Source organism: Haliotis rubra, unplaced genomic scaffold (genome assembly GCF_003918875.1).
Source record: "Haliotis rubra isolate DU_JTF1 unplaced genomic scaffold, ASM391887v1 Scf1072, whole genome shotgun sequence".
NCBI lineage: Eukaryota > Metazoa > Mollusca > Gastropoda > Lepetellida > Haliotidae > Haliotis > Haliotis rubra.
In genome coordinates, this window is record NW_025764973.1 from 1,188 (window position 1) to 21,576 (window position 20,389).

The following is a 20,389-nucleotide window of genomic DNA, read 5'->3' on the forward strand; positions in this document are numbered from 1 at the left end:
CCACATACATGCCGTAATACTCCCTGTAGTTTCCACATACATGCTGTAATGCCCTCCCTGGATGTCCACATACACGCTGAATACACTACTCTGTAGGTCCACATATATGCTGCATCACACCTCCCTGTAGGTCCACATACATAATAGCCTCACCTGTAGGTCCACATACATGTCAGTATACTCCTCCATGTAGGTCCACATACATGTTGTAATTCTCCCCCTGTAGTTCCACATACATGCCAGACAATACACTACCTGCATGTTGACATACATGCCTATAATACCCTCCCCTGCAGGTCCACATACTCGCCATAATATCCTCCCTGTAGGTCCACATACACGCTATAATACTCCTCCTGTAGGTCCACATACACGCCATAATACCTCCTCCTGTAGGTCCACATACATGCCATAACACCCTCCTTACAGGTCAACATACATGCTATAATAACCTTCCTGTAGGTCCACATACACGCTGTAATACCTTCCTTCAGGTCCACATACATGCAGCAACACTCCTCACTGTAGGTCCACATACACGTAGTAATACCTCCCTGTAGGTCCACATACACGTAGTAATACCTTTCCCATTCACAACAACATACATGCCGTAATGCCCTCCTGTAGGTCAACATACATGCCGTAATACCTCCCTGTAGGTCCACATACATGCCGTATCACTCCTCCTGCATCGCCGACATACACACTGTAATCACCCTCCCTGTAGGTCCACAAATACGCAGTAATAATTCCTCCTGTAGGTCCACATACCTACATACACGCCATACACCTCCCCTGTGGGTCCACATACATGCTTCTCAATACCTCCCTGTAGGTCCACATACACGCTGTGAAACCCTCCCTGTAGGTCCACATACATGCCGTAAAACCCTCCCTGTAGGTCCACATACATGCCTTAAAACCATCCCTGCACATCAACATACATGCAATAATACCCTCTCTGTAGGTCCACATAGATGCCGTAATACCCTCCCTACACACCGCCAACATAAATGCTGCATCACCCCACCCCTGCACCCACATACACTGTAGGTCCACATACATGCTGTTATACTTCCTCCTTGCATCGTACACATACACTGTAGGTCCACATACAGGTAGCAATACCCTCCCTGTAGGTCCACATACATGCCGTAATACAATCCCTGCACGTTGACATACATGCCATAATACCCTCCCTGCAGGTCCACATACACGCCATAATATCCTCCATGTAGGTCCACATACACGCCATAATAATTCCTCCTGTAGGTCCACATACACGCCATAATACCCTCCCTGTAGGTCCACATACATGCCATAACACCCTTCCTTACAGGTCAACATACATGCTATAATAACCTTCCCTGTAGGTCCACATACATGCTGTAATACCTTCCCCTTCAGGTCCACATACATGCTGTAATACTCATCACTGTAGGTCCACATACACGCTGTAATACTCCTCCCTGTAGGTCCACATACACGTAGTAATACCTTTCCATTCACGTCACAACATACATGCTGTAATACCCTCCCTGTAGGTCAAACATATATGTCGTGTAATACCTCCCTGTAGGCTCACACATACATGTGTAATACTCCTCCTGCACGCCGACATACATGCCAGTAATATCCTCCCTGTAGGTCCACAAATACACTGCAGTAATACCTCCCCTGTAGGTCCACATACTACATACACACGCTAATAATACCTCTCCTGTGGGTCCACATACATGCCTGTAATACTCCTCCCTGTAGGTCCACATACACGCTGTGAAACCCTCCTGTAGGTCCACATACATGCTGTAAACCCTCCCTGTAGGTCCACATACATGCCTTTAATACTCATCCCTGCACATCAACATACATGCCAATACCCCTCTCTGTAGGTCCACATAGATGCTGTAATACCTCCCTACACGTAGGTCAAAGATACATGCTGTAATACCCTCCCTGCACATACACATACACTGTAGGTCCACATACATGCCGTAATACCCTCCCTGCATGTACACATACACTGTAGGTCCACATACAGGTAGCAATACCCTCCCTGTAGGTCCACATACATGCTGTAATACCCTCCCTGTAGGTCCACATACATGCCGTAATACCCTTCCTGTAGGTCCACATACATGCCGTAATACCCCCCCCTGCATGTCGACATACATGCCGTAATACCCTCCCTGTAGGTCCACATACACGCTGTAAAACCCTCCCTGTAGGTCCACATACTTGCCGTAATACCCTCACTGTAGGTCCAAATACACGCCGTAATACCTTCCCTGTAGGTCCACATACCCACATACACTCCATATTACCCTCCCTGTAGGTCCACATACATGCCTCAATACCCTCCCTGTACGTCCACATACATGCCTTATTACCCTCCCTGTAGGTCCACATACCTACATACACGCCATAATACCCTCCGTGTAGGTCCACATACATGTCTTAATACTCCTCCCTGTATGTCCACATAAATGCCGTAATACCCTCCCTGTAGGTCCACATACCTACATACACATCGTAATGCCCTCCCTGTAGGTCCACATACACGCTGTAATACCTTCCCTGTAGGTCCACATGCATGCCGTAATACCCTCCCTGTAGGTCCACATACATGCTGTAATACCCTCCCTGTAGGTCCACATACATGCCGTAATACCCTCCCTGTAGGTCTACATACATGCCGTAATACCCTCCCTGTAGGTCCACATACATGCCTGTAATACCCTCCCTGTAGTTCCACATACATGCCGTAATACCCTCCCTGTAGGTCCACATACATGTAATACACCCTCCCTGCACGCCCACATACACGTCGTAATACACTCCCTGTAGGTCCACATATATGCCGTAATATACTCTCTGTAGGTCCACATACATGCCGTAATAGCCTACCTGTAGGTCCACATACATGTATGCACACCCTACCTGTAGGTCCACATACATGCTGTAATACTCCTCCCTGTAGGTCCACATACATGCCGTCATACGCTCCCTGCACGTTGACATACACGCCATAATACCCTCCCTGCAGGTCCACATAGTCGACACAATATCCTCCCTGTAGGTCCACATACACGCCATAATACCCTCCCTGTAGGTCCACATACATGCCATAATACCCTCCCTGCAGGTCCACATAGATGCCATAATACCCTCCTTACAGGTCAACATACATGCCATAATACCCTTCCTGTAGGTCCACATACACGTAGTAATACCTTCCCTTCAGGTCCACATACATGCCGTAATACCCTCACTGTAGGTCCACATACACGTAGGTAATCACCCTCCTGTAGGTCCACATACATTTAGTAATACCTTCCATTCACGTCAACATACATGCCGTAATGCCCTCCCTGTAGGTCAACATACATGCCGTAATGCCCTCCCTGTAGGTCAACATACATGCCATAATACTCTCCCTGCACGTCATACACACGCTGCATTTCCTCCCTGTAGGTCCACATACACGCCGTAATGCCCTCCCTGTAGGTCAACACACATGCCGTAATACCCTCCCTGTAGGTCCACATACATGCCGTAATGACCTCCCTGCACGTCGACATACACGCCATAATACCCTCCCTGTGGGTCCACATACATGCCTCAATACCCTCCCTGTAGGTCCACATACACGCTGTGAAACCCTCCCTGTAGGTCCACATGCATGCCGTAATACCCTCCCTGTAGGTCCAGATACATGCCTGTAATGCTCTTTCCTGAAGGTCCACATACATGCTCTTAATACCTCCTGTAGGTCCATATATGCTGTAATATCCTTCCTGTAGGTCCACATACATGCTCTTTAATCACCCTTCCTGAAGGTCCTCATACATGCTGTAATACCTCTGCCTGTAGGTCCACATACATGCCGTGAATACCCTCCCTGTAGGGATCACTTTTACACGCTGTTATACACTTCCTGTAGGTCCACATACATGCTCTTTTAAAACTCTCCCTGCAGGTCCACATACACGTAGTAATACCTCCTCCCTGTGGGTCCACTTTTACACGCCTGTGAATACCTCCTCCCTGTAGGTCCACTTTACATGTCAGTAATTCTCCCTGTAGGTCCACATACACTGCTTGTAATACCCTCCCTGTAGGTCCATATACACTAATGTAATACCATCCCTGCACGCCCACATACACGCTTATAATACACTCCCCTGCAGGTCCACATACATGCCGTAATACTCCTCCCTGTAGGTCCACATACATGCCGTAATACCTCCCTGTAGGTCCACATACATGCTGTAACATTCCTCCCCTGTAGGTCCACATATACGCCACTGTAATACCTCCCTGCACGTCGACATACACGCTTATAATACCTCTCCTGTAGGTCCACATACACGCTGTAATACCTCCTACAGGTCCACATACATGCCGTAATACCTCCCCTGTAGGACCACATACACGCTATAATACTCCTCCCTGTAGGTCCACATACATGCCATACTGGGTCCACATATGCGCCCTCCCTGTAGGTCCACATACACGTAGTAATACCATCCCTGTAGGTCCACATAGACTGTAGTAATACTCATCCCTTGTAGGTCCACATACATGCCGTAATACCTCCAGAACTGTAGGTCCACATACATGCCGTAATACCCTCCCTGTAGGTCCCCATACACGTAGTAATACCCTCCCTGTACGTCCACATACACGTAGTAATACCCTCCCTGTAGGTCCACATAGACGCCGTAATACCCTCCCTGTAGGTCCACATACACGCCGTAATACCCTCCCTGTAGGTCCACATACAAGTAGTAATACCCTCTCTGTAGGTCCACATACCTACATACACGCTATAATACCCTCCCAGTAGGTCCACATATACTGCAATAATACCCTCCCTGTAGGTCCACATACACGTAGGTAATACCTCCTGTAGGTCCACCTTTTACACTTAGGTAATACTCCTCCCCTGTAGGTCCACATACATGCCGTAATACTCCTCCCTGTAGGTCTCACATACACTTAGTAATACCCTCCCTGTAGGACCACATACACGCTTGTCAATACCCTCCCTGTAGGTCCACATAGACGCAGTGTAATATCCTCCCTGCAGGTCCATACATGTCTGTATCACTGCCCTCCTGTAGGTCCACATACACTATAATACCCTCCTGCAGGTCTAGATACATGCCTTAATACCCTTAACTGTAGGTCCATATCGAGTAATACCCTTACTGTAGGTCCACATACACATAGTAATACCATCCCTGTAAGTCCACATACACCTCATGTGATACTCCTACCTGTAGGTCAACATACATGCTGCATACCCTCCCTGTAGGTCCACATACACGTAGTATAATACCCTCCCTGCAGGTCAACATACATGCTGTGTAATACTCCTCCCTGTAGGTCAACATACATGCTGTAATACCTTCCTGTAGGTCCACATACATGCCGTAATATTCCTCCTGCATAGGCCGACATACACGCTGTAATACTCCTCCTGTAGGTCCACATACACGCTGTAAAACCCTCCCTGTAGGTCCACATACTTGCTGTAATACCTCCTACTGTAGGTCCACATACACGCTGTAATAACCCTCCCTGTAGGTCCACATACATACACTCCATATTACTCCTCCCTGTAGGTCCACATACATGCTCTCTAATACTCCTCCCTGTACGTCCACATACATGCCTTATTACATACCTGTAGTCCACATAGGTCCACATACATGCTATAATACCCTCCCTGTAGGTCCACATACATGCTTTTAATACTCTCTCCCTGTATGTCCACATACATGCCGTAATACCCTCCCTTTAGGTCCACATACCTACATACACATCGTAATGCCCTCCCTGTAGGTCCACATACACGCTGTAATACCTTCCCTGTAGGTCCACATATATGCCGAAATACCCTCCCTGAAGGTCCACATACATGCCGTAATACCCTCCCTGTAGGATCACTTACACGCCGTAATACACTCCCTGCAGGTACACATACATGCCTTAAAAACCTCCCTGCAGGTCCACATACACGTAGTAATACCCTCCCTATGGGTCCACTTACACGCTGTATGCACCTCCCCTGTAGGTCCACTTACATGCCGTAATGCACTTCCTCCTGTAGGTCCACATACACTGTAATACCCTCCCTGTAGGTCCATATACATTTGACGTAATACCATCCCTGCAATGCCCACATACACGCTATATAATACACTCCTGTAGGTCCACATACATGTAATAATGCATTCCCTGTAGGTCCACATACATGCCGTAATACTCCTCCCTGTAGGTCCACATACATGCCTGTAACTTACCCTCCCTGTAGGTCCACATATACTGTAATACTCCTCCCTGGTCCACGACATACACCATAATAGCCTCCCTGCAGGTCCACACACGCTGTAATACCTCCCTGTAGGTCCACATACATGCCGTAATACCTTCCCTGTAGGTCCACATATATGCCGAAATACCCTCCCTGAAGGTCCACATACATGCCGTAATACCCTTCCTGTAGGTCCACTTACAGGCCGTAAAACCATCCCTGTAGGTCCACATACATGCCGTAATACCCTCCCTGTAGGTCCACATACATGCCGTAATACCCTCCCTGTAGTTCCACATACATGCCGTATTACCTCCCTGTAGGTCCACATACATGCCGTAATACTCCTCCCTGTAGGTCCACATTCACGCTGTGTAATACCTTCCTGTAGGTCCACATGCTGCCGTAATACCTCCTCCCTGCACGCCCACATACACGCTGTAATACACTTCCTGTAGGTCCACATATATGCTTGTGTAAATACACTCCCTGTAGGTCCACATACATGCCGTAATAGCCTACCTGTAGGTCCACATACATGCCGTAATACCCTCCCTGTAGGTCCACATACATGCCGTAATACCCTCCCTGTAGGTCCACATACATGCCGTAATGCCCTCCCTGGACGTCCACATACACGTAATCACACTACCTGTAGGTCTACACATACATGCTGTAATACCCTCCCCTGTAGGTCCACATACATGCCTGTAATACCCTCTCCTGTAGGTCCACATACATGCTGTAATACACTACCTGTATGTTGACATACACGCCATAATACCCTCCCTGCAGGTCCACATATACGCCATAATATCCTCCCTGTAGGTCCACATACACGCCATAATACCCTCCCTGTAGGTCCACATACACGCCATAATACCCTCCCTGCAGGTCCACATACATGCCATAACACCCTCCCTGCAGGTCAACATACATGCCATAATAACCTTCCTGTAGGTCCACATACACGCCGTAATACCTTCCCTTCAGGTCCACATACATGCCGTAATACCCTCACTGTAGGTCCACATACACGTAGTAATACCCTCCCTGTAGGTCCACATACATAGCTAGTACCTTCCATTCTGTAGGTCAACATACATGCCGTAATGCCCTCCCTGTAGGTCAACATACATGCCGTAATACCCTCCTGTAGGTCCACATACATGTGCATAATACCCTCCCCTGCACGACCATACACATGTGGTACTCCTTCCTGTAGGTCCACAATACGCATGGTAATACTCCTCCCTGTAGGTCCACATACCTACATACACGCTATAATACCCTCCCTGTGGGTCCACATACATGCCTCAATACCCTCCCTGTAGGTCCACATACACGCTGTGAAACCCTCCCTGTAGGTCCACATACATGCCGTAAAACCCTCCCTGTAGGTCCACATACATGCCTTAATACCATCCCTGCACATCAACATACATGCAATAATACCCTCTCTGTAGGTCCACATAGATGCCGTAATACCCTCCCTACACGTCAACATACATGCCGTAATACCACTAGGTCCTGCACGTACACATACACTGTAGGTCCACATACATGCCGTAATACCCTCCTGCACGTACACATACACACTGTAGGTCCACATACAGGTAGCAATACTCCTCCTGTAGGTCCACATACATGTGTAATACCCTCCTGTAGGTCCACATACATGCCGTAATACCCTTCCTGTAGGTCCACATACATGCCGTAATACCCTCCCTGCACGTCGACATACATGCCGTAATACCCTCCCTGTAGGTCCACATACACGCTGTAAAACCCTCCCCGTAGGTCCACATACTTGCCGTAATACCCTCACTGTAGGTCCAAATACACGCCGTAATACCTTCCCTGTAGGTCCACATACCCACATACACTCCATATTACCCTCCCTGTAGGTCCACATACATGCCTCAATACCCTCCCTGTACGTCCACATACATGCCTTATTACCCTCCCTGTAGGTCCACATACCTACATACACGCCATAATACCCTCCGTGTAGGTCCACATACATGTCTTAATACCCTCCCTGTATGTCCACATAAATGCCGTAATACCCTCCCTGTAGGTCCACATACCTACATACGCATCGTAATGCCCTCCCTGTAGGTCCACATACACGCTGTAATACCTTCCCTGTAGGTCCACATGCATGCCGTAATACCCTTCCTGTAGGTCCACATACATGTCTTAATACCCTCCCTGTAGGTCCACATACATGCCATAATACTCTCCCTGTAGGTCCACATACACGCCGTAATACCCTCCCTGTAGGTACACATACATGCCGTAATACCCTCCCTGTAGGTACACATACACTGTAGGTCCACATACACGTAGCAATACCCTCCCTGTAGGTCCACATACATTCCGTAATACCCTCCCTGTAGGTCCACATACACGCCGTAATACCCTCCCTGTAGGTACACATACACTGTAGGTCCACATACACGTAGCAATACCCTCCCTGTAGGTCCACATAGACGCCGTAATACCCTCCCTGTAGGTCCACATACATGCCGTAATACCCTCCCTGTAGGTCCACATACATGCCGTAATACCCTCCCTGTAGGTCCACATACATGCCGTAATAGCCTCCCTGAAGGTCCACATACATGCCGTAATACCCTCCCTGTAGGTCCACATACATGCCGTAATACCCTCCCTGTAGGTCCACATACATGCCGTAATACCCTCCCTGTAGGTCCACATACATGCCGTAATACCCTCCCTGTAGGTCCACATACACCGTAATACCGTCCCTGTAGGTCCACATACATGCCGTAATACCCTCCCTGTAGGTACACATACATGCCGTAATACCCTCCCTGTAGGTACACATACACTGTAGGTCCACATACACGTAGCAATACCCTCCCTGTAGGTCCACAAACATGTCGTTATACCCTCCCTGTAGGTCCACATAAATGCCGTAATACCCTCCCTGTAGGTCCACATACACGTAGTAATACCCTCTCTGTAGGTCCACATACACGTAGTAATACCCTCTCTGTAGGTCCACATACATGACGTAATACCCTCCATGTAGGTCCACATACATGTAGTAACACCATCCCTGAACGTCAACATACATGTCGTAATACCCTCCCTCTAGGTCAACATACATGCCATATTACCCTCCCTGTAGGTCCACATACCTACATTCACGCCATAACACCCTCCCTGTAGGTCCACATTCATGCCGTGATACCCTCCCTGTAGGTGCACATACACGCCGTAATACCCTCACTGTAGGTCCACATACACGCCGTAATACCTTCTTGTAGGTCCGCATACACGCTGTAATACCCTCTCTGTAGGTCCACATACACACCGTAATACCTCCCTGTAGGTCCACATACCTATGTACACGCCGTAATACCCTCCCTCGCTGTTTATGAAGAGCACATCACCTTCCCGGACCATCTCGCCGTCACTGTCGAATATCTTCACGCTGTCTGTTATACAGATGATCGACTGAGAACCTGGAAGGAAGAATGAGTAATCGTGAATCACCTGGAATATTTAGTTGTTAAACAAAAAAAAGTGCGAGAGTGGTGATTTTATTTTTATCGCAGGCTCTTTACCGTCCCTAGACAACCGACACCAACCTCTGGATAATCAATCGCTGACTAGATAAACCTTGATATTATGGACAACGATAAACTCCGGCCTGACCACCAAAGGGGCGGTGGGGTAGCCTAGTGGTTAAAGCGTTCGCTTGTCACGCCAAAGACCCGGGTTCGATTCCCCACATGGGAGCAATGTATGAAGACAATTTCTGGTGTCCCCCACCGTGATATTGCTGGAATATTGCTAAAGGCGGTGTAAAACTAAACTCACTCCCTCACTTACCATATCAGTATTGGCTGCTGAGTTTGGACTTTTGTTTACCGCCGCACTCAGCAATATTTCAGCTATGTGACGGCGATCTGTAGATAAAAGAGTCAGGACAACAAAATCTTGTGATTGACATAATGAGCATCGATCGGAGCCGTTGACACATGTCAACAAGGTCAGCGAGCCTGACCATCCGATCCTGTTAGTCGCCTCTTCGAACAAGCATGGGTTGCTGAAGATCAGTTTATCCCGGATCTTCACGGGTTGAGATCAGTTCTAACATTGTTGGACTGGCATATATTACGTATTAAACATATTACGTACATTTCTGCAGAGTGATACTACCACCTTCTGACGTCATCTCGTGTTTCTCATAGCTGCTGTGTCGCACGAAGCTATCACGTGATAGAATCTGGGAATATACAGAGTCATGGTTGACAGAATTTTGATCCCAACCTTCAGCCGAGGACGCTGACACTCCAGTCCTAGTGTGGTTTCTTTGGGGCATCTCCTGCCAACAATCTGATTTCGTGAAGGTAGTTTCCGTCAGATCTGCCTTGTGCCTCTTCACCGGTCCGCAACTGTCTTGATCCAGGTCATCGGCATGCCTCCTCCCACAACGTGAACCATCTGTGGCAGCAGAACCATCCCAGTCATTTGGAGAACATTGTCTGTTGGTCACTTCAATCCTGCAGTCTGATTCTGTTTTCACATCTTTATGGAGGCCATTGCGTCTGCTGTTATTACAGTGGTAATAATGATTGTTTATCTCGACTTGGTTGATTTTGGCATCCTTGAAGTCAGTCATCTGAGCTATCTTGTAGATGTCGTTGTGATCACCTACTTGTATGAACTCACTGCGAGAGAGGCGACCCCGTCGCGAGGCTGGGATGTTGGAGGCAGTTGTGGATTCTTCTGGAGGTACAGATGCAGCTTGGTGTGGAAGAAGGGGAGGACTCACAGCTGTAGTGTAGGGCTGGGGAGAACTCACAGCTGTAGTGTGGTGCTGGGGAGGACCAGCGGCTGAAGTGTAGTGCTGGGGAGGACCAGCGGCTGAAGTGTGGTATTGAGCACTCGCGGGTGTAGTGTGGTGTGGGCGTATGTCTGAAAAGTTGGTGTTTGCAGGCAACGCAGAGATGCCTTTTCGTAAGGTCTCCTCCAACGCCGTTGACTGGGAGTTACGAGGATTGGAATTTACTGGAAACTTGGCAGTGGCTTTGGGTCGAGTCTCCTCTAAAGAAGTTCTGGTGTGACACGGGAGGTGATTCCTTGAGGGTCCCACAACCATGGTTGCTGGTTGTGCTGACACTGAAGAAGTTGATCGCCTGCCTTGTCGGTTTTGTTGAAAGTCATCAGTAGCTGTAAGGCCTCGCGATTCCCCAGAACGCAATGATGGGATGTTTTGTGGGAATAGTTTTGAAAAGTAAGGCATGTTTTTCGGCCGTGTCTCCTCTGAAGCCGTTGACTGGATCTGACGTACAGGGAAGTTTGAAGGAGAGTAAATGATTCCTTTGTCATGTTGTCCCTCCGACGCCATTGACTGGGTACACAGAGGTCCTTGTCCTAAGGTTGGCTGACGGTAATGGCGGGCGTTCTCTTAAGCTATGTAGTGCAAGGAGATGACATTTAGATCTTTGTTACCTTAACTGAAATACAAAAGAACAGTGGGATCACCACACTGCTATTCGCTCAATTGATGAAGTCTGATGGACTTAAAAGCAAACAGGTTACACCTGGTGATAATATGGAATTCACATGTAGCATTCTTCTAACCACTATCACCATGAGTTCTTCATGTGTGAAATGCGAGTTACACGTCACTGTTGGTTTGTTGTACGAGACCCAGCGGGCACACAACGTTGAGTCAACGTTTAATCAACGTTGGGATTTTGGTTGTTTGGTTGATCAACCTTTCATCAACGTTGATTCAACGTTTATCATGCGACCAAAGAAAGTTAGTCGAGATTTGTTTGGTTGTCAACGTTGTTTCAACGTAAGGAACCATCAAAATGTCAACTAATTGTTTCCTTGGCAAATTTGATACATAATTCATATTGGTAATAGGTATCCAAGTTAGCAACTATCATTTCGGAACATTAATTTCATAAAAGATCAAGCTCGAGCTAGTGACAGATATAATCTTATATATTGTTTGATTGTGCATCGATCAACGGACGGAAATATTACGTAAATCGCAATTGAAAACATCAATGATTTTAGGTATAAAGTCATCAGTTATCCGAATTGCATTACATTTGATATTTTCCCACAAAACTGTCAAAATTGTATAATTCCCGACAATTTGCTTTCAAACACATGCCAGATGTTGACCTTTCGATCGCCTCGTTTGGCCATATCCGGACATGCGCACAATTATCGCGCGCGCAAAGGCAGATGATCGTTGTCAGTTCACTTTGGCGAAGTTCAACACAATATCGTTCTATTTTCAACATCTGTTTATTTGTTAAGTATGTCCTTCATGTATAAGGAAAACGTAGCAATGTTGTTTAGATCTAGCAGGTCAATGTAGCAAGAAACTCCGAATTAGGGCTCATGTTTATCTCACAAGGTTACCGGTATATTATATGTCACGTACATGTTTCTCAAAATTTCGTGGAAGCCCGTGTTTTCCATGAACTTGTTTTGTTATTTTTCAATATATTTGCATGCATATATTTGGCATTTTTTTATATAATCGAATAAGATTTCCTTTCGTACCCACCACCTGATTTGAATTTTGCAAATATGCATTTTCAAATAATCAATGAAGTATATCAATATAAGGGACCGTTCATAATTATATGGCTGGGGGTGGTGGTGGTGATGATGATTTTAAGTGTGTGTGTGTGTGTGTGTGTGTATGTGTGTGTGTGTGTGTGTGTGTGTGTGTGTGTTCCACCCATTTTGTTCAGGGGAGCTAAGGGGGTCAGCATTTTTGTACACACGCACTATGTTTAATATGTTGTTCTTTTTGTTGAATGGCGAAAGGAATACTTTCTCAGATCATGCAACGAAAATTCACATCAAAATGTCTTGTGCAAGTCTTTGTTAAGGATGAAATTGTATTTAAGTTATTTGAACTTTTTTTTATTTACAAAATGTGTAACTTCACTAATGATTCTTTGATGGGACAATTAACAAAACTGCACCCACAGACTTTCATTCTTACACTTGTTTGGAAGGGTGTGATGATTCATGTCTCTTAATGGTTAAAATGTTACATACAAAAGAAGTAATTTAGTAAGGAACATTTAATTATGAAATAAGATATAATTTTAATGGAATTTGCAGAAATCTCATCTTCAAAGATTGGGTGGCAGCAATTTTGTGGATCACATAAAAGGAGCAATGCTAAGGTAACAAGTTTTCAACATTTCAATTGTTTCCAGTATATCCACCACAAAGTTTAAGAGAAAGACGATAATGCTCTTTCATTACCACCTGTTTTGAATATTTGTGATAATGTTTGGTCTTTTTTGGTGATAATAGTTGGTCTTTATCTTCATTTATATATTAAGGTTGATCATGTAAGAGAATAATTTGACAATGATTTCTCCCGGAGATGTTTAGTTTAATTAGCACTCCCTTGCTTGGCGCCATATTGTTTTTCGCCGTAAAGAGCTGGATGCGAGATAGCACGCGAGAGGACAGAAGTCATAAATTTATAGAGATATATAGATGTTTATTGCTGGGAGACACTCTCTTCAGGTATTTGGTCAGCTGTAGAATTTGAATATGATGTTTTTTTTATTATTGTCAACGTGTAGGTTTTTCATTATTTTGCATTTAAATGTGTGTGCAGTAAAACATGCTGAGATTTGGAAGAGTCCATTATTTAGAGTACAGGTATTGTTAGATATCAGCATTTTATGTACATGTTCCCTTGTCAAGATCATCTATCGAGTATATTAGAGAGAAGGTGTATATTTGTAGTGTTTTAAATCAGAGTTATTTTCGGTGTATGACCTACATTTCAATATGTTTTGGCCACCTGTCACCCCTTTGGTCAAATGGAGTAGGACTTCCATTTCTTGGAATTGAGAGTCGGCGATACACTGTTTCCAAGAATTTGCGTGTGCCAGCGATGTTTGTTTACGAGTACATTTAAGTCTTTTTGAGTGTAGATTGGAGTTGTAAGAGATGTTATTCAATGTCTTATTATTCAGGGTATGATAGATTATTTCTGGCAGTGTAGAGTTTAATCTCATTATTTTATTGTTCATGATTCAGAGAAGCATAGTTATGACGTCGCAGATATTATACGAACACTTAATTCATTATATGAGAGATTTTCTAAGCGTTCCTATAAGAGATTAAGTGTAAACATTTCTGAATTATGAAGAAGTTTTTATCTGAGTTTTATGAGTGTACAAATGACAAAGAGAGAGAGTAGATAATAGAGAATATATTGTATACTTATGAGAGCTCATTATTGTTTTCATTTATGTTTGGGAATAAATGGTGTTGGAAGACCTCCCGCAATAGACTTGTTCTTTGACCTGTGAACCACCACCCATTTTGTTTTCTTATCATTTAATGTAAAATGGCTTTTGTTACAATTTATGACTCCTGTTAGCAAAATTGCTACATCAGTACAACTCCTATTTAATTTGAAATAATCGTTTCCGAGAATCTCTAAAGAAAACGAAATCTGACAGAATAACAACAATCTTCCATTGTTTTGCAGGACAATGTCAAACAATTTGATGTCAAGAATGAATGTTGATGGGCAAAACGGCAAGTTTTCTTTTAAGAATACAAGGTTGTATTCAATCATCTCTGGTAAGTTAATTACCAAATGCAGCATTTTCATCATGACCGTAGCAAATAATATATGACAGTAAAGCATCGTCTAATTCATCCTAATTCATAGTCTAATTGAATAATCAACTTGCAATTGAGGATTTTCTTTGAAAATGTTTACGAAAACTTCCATTCCTTTAGTTGAAAATATAAATTGTTTACACTTTTCCTCATATTTTGTATTGATGCTGTTCATATACATGCTACATATGTTCACATGCCAAGTTACAGCAGTGAAATGAACCTTTCAAGTGATTGATTAAACAAATACTTGAATCATTTAAGACAATATATCTTCCATATAAATTATTCATGTATTTAAATATAAAATTTCAGAATGTGTCCTATCTCATGGGAATGAGATGGGAATGCATCCGAAGGAAATTTCAAGAAATAGTTAGGAACGTTTCTGAAGTATCCACCTGACCGCCAGGCTGGGAGTGGCAGAAAGAAGAGGAGCTGATAATTGTGTTTTTGGAGTTGTAATTGTGTTGAAAAATCTGAACTGTGGTATTGAAATTGGTGGCGTAAATGTCAGTTTAATGCTATATGCAGATGATACATATTGTGTTATTAGCACAACAGAGATCACCTACAGACAATGTCATGTGTGATGTTTTACATTATGCTTTAAACCACGTTTCTCTGGGTGTGTGTGTGTTAATAAAGATTTCATGAAAAGTGACTTGTTTTACGTGCTGTCTTCAGGTATAGTTCCTGGTCATCTTGGATCCCTTTCATGGTGAAAGTAATTGCATTGTGTGAATTCAGGGGTCTAATAGCTGAAATTCAGACAAAATGTCTTCTCGGGACAATTTCCACATTTTCAAGATAACAATACAACAGTAAATAGTTTTTCTTAATTTGGAATACTCTTTTCTTCTTACTGGAATTATACGTCCAACTGACATAAAACTTAAATGAACATTATATTGAATGTGGAATTTTAACAAAGTATTTTATCAGGTAAATATTTTTACTGCAATTTTCTGTTTGAACACTGTTTATTGCAGGTAGCTTTTTGGGTATTTTAACTGGATGCACGAGTTTGGTGCTACTTTAGTGTAGTTTAAAGTTGAAGTGCGAGTCTATTTACAGGGAAGCATAATACCTCCCATACACAACCACGGAACAAACAACCAATGTTCAACGTTGATTCCACGTTGGATATCTACGTCTAAACAACTTTCATATACAACCTATTTTCAAATCTAATTTTAACGTTGACGGACCACGTCGGATATTCTCAACGTCTGAAACAACCTATTTTCAATCTAATTTTAACGTTGGGGACTCAACGTTGAAACAACCCGGTGTGTGACACACACTTTTGATAAAAAGCAAACAAACAAAAAACGGGAAGAGATGAACCTTTACCATGTAAACATTCTGAATTACCTGATTTTCTACTCTCCCGAAAGTGAAAGTAGAATTACCGTGAATAGCGTGGTTCCAGGGGTTGCAAGGCCACTAACCTTCCTGCACAAGCGTAGCGCAACAGGCCACGGGAACCAGGCTGGTGTACAGTATCCTGATTTTTGTGGATTTCAAAACTCTTGTCCAAACCTTAGAATTACAAACTTACAGAAAATGTATACGCGATAGATCTCGGATAAACACGTCAGTAAATTATAGATTTATAGTTTAACAGATTTATGAGTCTCAGTGCCCAGTTTAGTCTGTAGCCATGAAATACTGCATTGTGATTTGACACAAAGGTAAGTGACGCTTTCAGCCACAGGCCCCCACTGCGGGTCAGAAAATCGATAAACTAAGCCCTGGTAAACTATAAACTATCCAGCCCCCCTACTATATAACATGTAATAAAGGTTCATCACAGAAATACGGTGACATGATCGAAAAGCGGACAATTACGCACACGTCAATGAATATATCGTATTTTAAAGGTCTCACAAGTATCAAAAGCTCTTGTCCATATCTCCAGTGTGTGTAGGGGGCATATACATGCGCTTTCCGTGGGGATGCATTTGATAGTTTTTATTAAATCGCCAAAGACCGAGTTGCTGTGCCGGAAGTATACAAAAATAGGTGAAGCATGTGTATATGCCTCCTACACACATCAGAGATATGGACAAAAGCTTTTGATATTTGTGAGACCTTGAAAATAAGATATATCGGTTGATGTGTGCGTAATTGTCCCATTTTCGATCATGTCACCATATTTCTGTGATGAACCTTTACATGTTATATAGTAGGGGCGCTGGATAGTAAACCAGTTTATCGATTTTCTGACCCGCAGTGGGGCCTGTGCTTTCAGCTACTAATTTCTGTACGCAAATATGGCCTGCGAACTCGATCAAGCAGACAGTAACTGCAATTCCTCAGTTGATAGTGAACAACCAGTCATGTCCACAGAATGATGCAGGGCTGGTGATGTGAACTTGCCAAATCCTTCTGTGCTTGAGTAGCACTCCAATTTAATTCATTCTCCAGGGTCCGAGAGACAGCCTACCCGTCGAATGGCAAGCGTGCCTCGGTTACGTGAAACCCGGTTCGACTGCAGTGCGGTGCTCACTGACAGATAGCTGGGCAGACACGGTGGAATCACGGGCACTATGCTAGAACTACGTGACGAGCACAATGCAGGTTCTAACAGGTGAGATAGGATATATATAAGTCACTAAAACAATACTACAACACGACACCTACCTGATGTGGTCCTTGTTTACTGATGTTATACAGGAACTGTCGTTCATTGGAGGGCTCCACATATCGAACTGTCGCGTGACTGTTAATGGGGAAAACCCAGCGTGCGTTTGGGCGAAACACTTCAAGCAGTCGGGAACACTATTACTCTTAAGCGTGTGAATGAGACAAAACGCTTAATTGAATTCATACTTATACATAACAAGTTTTGTTTGTGAATAGGTGAATTGGTAATTATGTGTACGCTGTACTGATATGACGTGTTTCTTTTTCAAGAGCACATAGCCCAAACACACCATGGTTCCTGGAACTACCGTGACGTCACATTAGCCGACCGAAACATCGGGTTTTCCAGTCAGTGGAAAGAGGTATAGGTACTTTTTTCGTTTCTAAAATATATTTAGATCAATTAACATTACGAATGTCATAAATGCACTTCATACATTAGATCATGTGTAAAGAATTATAGGGTTGTGCATTTCTGACTTGCGTAGCACCAGGACGACTAATGTTGTAGATTATCCCTGGTAGCACTTATTGATTTGGAATTATTTAAGCAAAGTCAAATATACCCGTGTCGTGAACTGACTGTTTTCTTTGGTTACAGGTTTTCCAGCGGAGATATAGTCATGTTAGACGCAGTGAGTGAGGGAGTTTAGTTTTACACCGCATTTAGCAGTATTCCAGCAATATCACGGCAGGGGACACCAGAAATGGGCTTCACATATGGTACCCATGGAGGGATTCGAACCCGGGTCTTCATCATGTCGAACAAACAAACGGTTTAACCAAGGCTACCCCAACGCCCTGTTAGACGCAGAGTAAGGTGTTATAGGTGACAAACATGCTGCACCTTACATTTAGCCGTATTTACAACATTCTCTTGAACATATACTATCCCCCAAAAAGAAACGCATAGGCGTCTGCATTTTTAAAAATCTATTAATTACCAATTGTGTACAAACAATCGTCCAAATATGTAACAAAAGTGTTGATAACATGATTTTACACTATTGCACAAGTGAAAATCGACTTTACCTGTAAATGTTGATTTGGATGAGATTTCTTACAAGAATTAAAAAGGCATCGCCACAACGCAACAGAAATCACCTTCCAGTTGACATTGTGCAGCAAAGAGCATGCACTGTCTGGCTAAAACAATCCAGATTACTTTCGGAAATCGCCATTCGTTTTGAAGGAGTTTCAAGGTCAAATCACTACGCCACGTCTTGACGCTGCGACACGGAATATCGCCATTGAAAGAATGCACGCTGGGGATTACCAATTTTCTGCTCCCAGGCGTCTGAATGTTAGTCTGAGCACGATATCACTGCTTGCAGCTATTTACAACCAAACAGGGATAACAAATGACTCTCCCCGTACAGGCACACCTCGAGTACATCCGGGTACTCCATTTGCATGATCGTACTGCCACGGGTGAGAGCACAGCAGCCAGGGTGCCTGGACTTCGGAGGATTTCCGGTCAAACTGTACGGAACAGGTTGAGAGAGATTGGACAGGGCCAGGAGACCCGACGTCGGGACAATGCTACGTGGTCACCATCGCGCTCAACGTCTCCGTTATCTAAAAGTATCCACTGGGTTGTATAGACAGTACCTTCTTCTAAACTGATGTAAAAATTCATGTACTAAAGTCTGTTTGTGGACGAGTTATACATGTTTGAAAATAAAACATTTTCGCAACAGATTTCTGGGTTATGCGTTTCTTTTTGGAATAGTATAGTTGTAGTGGTTAATATCGCATTTTAACAGAGAGACGTTCTTGTGGTTGTGTTATCAATCACTTGTTTGCCGCGAAACGCTCATGGGTATTGATCACTGGGTTGTCTGGTCCAAACTCTATTATTTACAGACCGGCGCCATACCTGGAATATTGCTGAGTGCGGCGTTAAACAACAAACACATAAACAAGCTATATCATTATGATTGAAAACAACAAAACAATCAGGTCTAGACAAGACAATCCGGAGGTCAACAGCATGAGCACCGATCTACGCAGTTTGGGTACGATGACATGTGTCAACCAAGTCAGCGAGCCTGACCACCCGATCCCGTTAGTCGCCTCTTACGACAAGCATGGGTTGCTGAAGACCAATTCAAATCCGGATCTCCACGGGTATTAAGCGGAAAAACTGAACTTCTTTTTCAACCCCACTGAAAACACACGTGCATGGTCATATGCGTGAGGTGAAATATGTGAAAAATATTTGTCATCCTGAAAAGAACATAACACAAAATTGAGACTAACATTTTCATATCCCATTTATGTTATAACTGCATATCGCCATCGCTAGTCACTACAGCAGAAATAGGTGTATTTGTGCACTACAGTCCGTCTGCCTTCGTATGGCACCGACCACTTGCAATATATCTTAGCCCCAGAAGAAATGTCTTGTGTAGACTGATACTGCCGATATTAATGAATGCCGGTGGTGCTGGTTGAACAGTAGACATCCGGAATTTGTTTCGTTGTATCGATTACTTGTCATCGTTAAGGAACTGATTGTCTGGGGAGACCACGTGACCTCGTGAAGCGTACAGGTGCACTGAGTAGACACTGCCCGCATAAACAGTGGCTGGTTGTTGATTGTTAAACTGTCACGTGTTTATCTGGTTGTCAAACAGTTATTGTTGGAATGTATGCTGTGGTGTCAAGAAATATTCATTCCCTCAACCAACAACCGAGTCTCCCACCAACATATCCCGCCCTCACCCTGGCCATTCA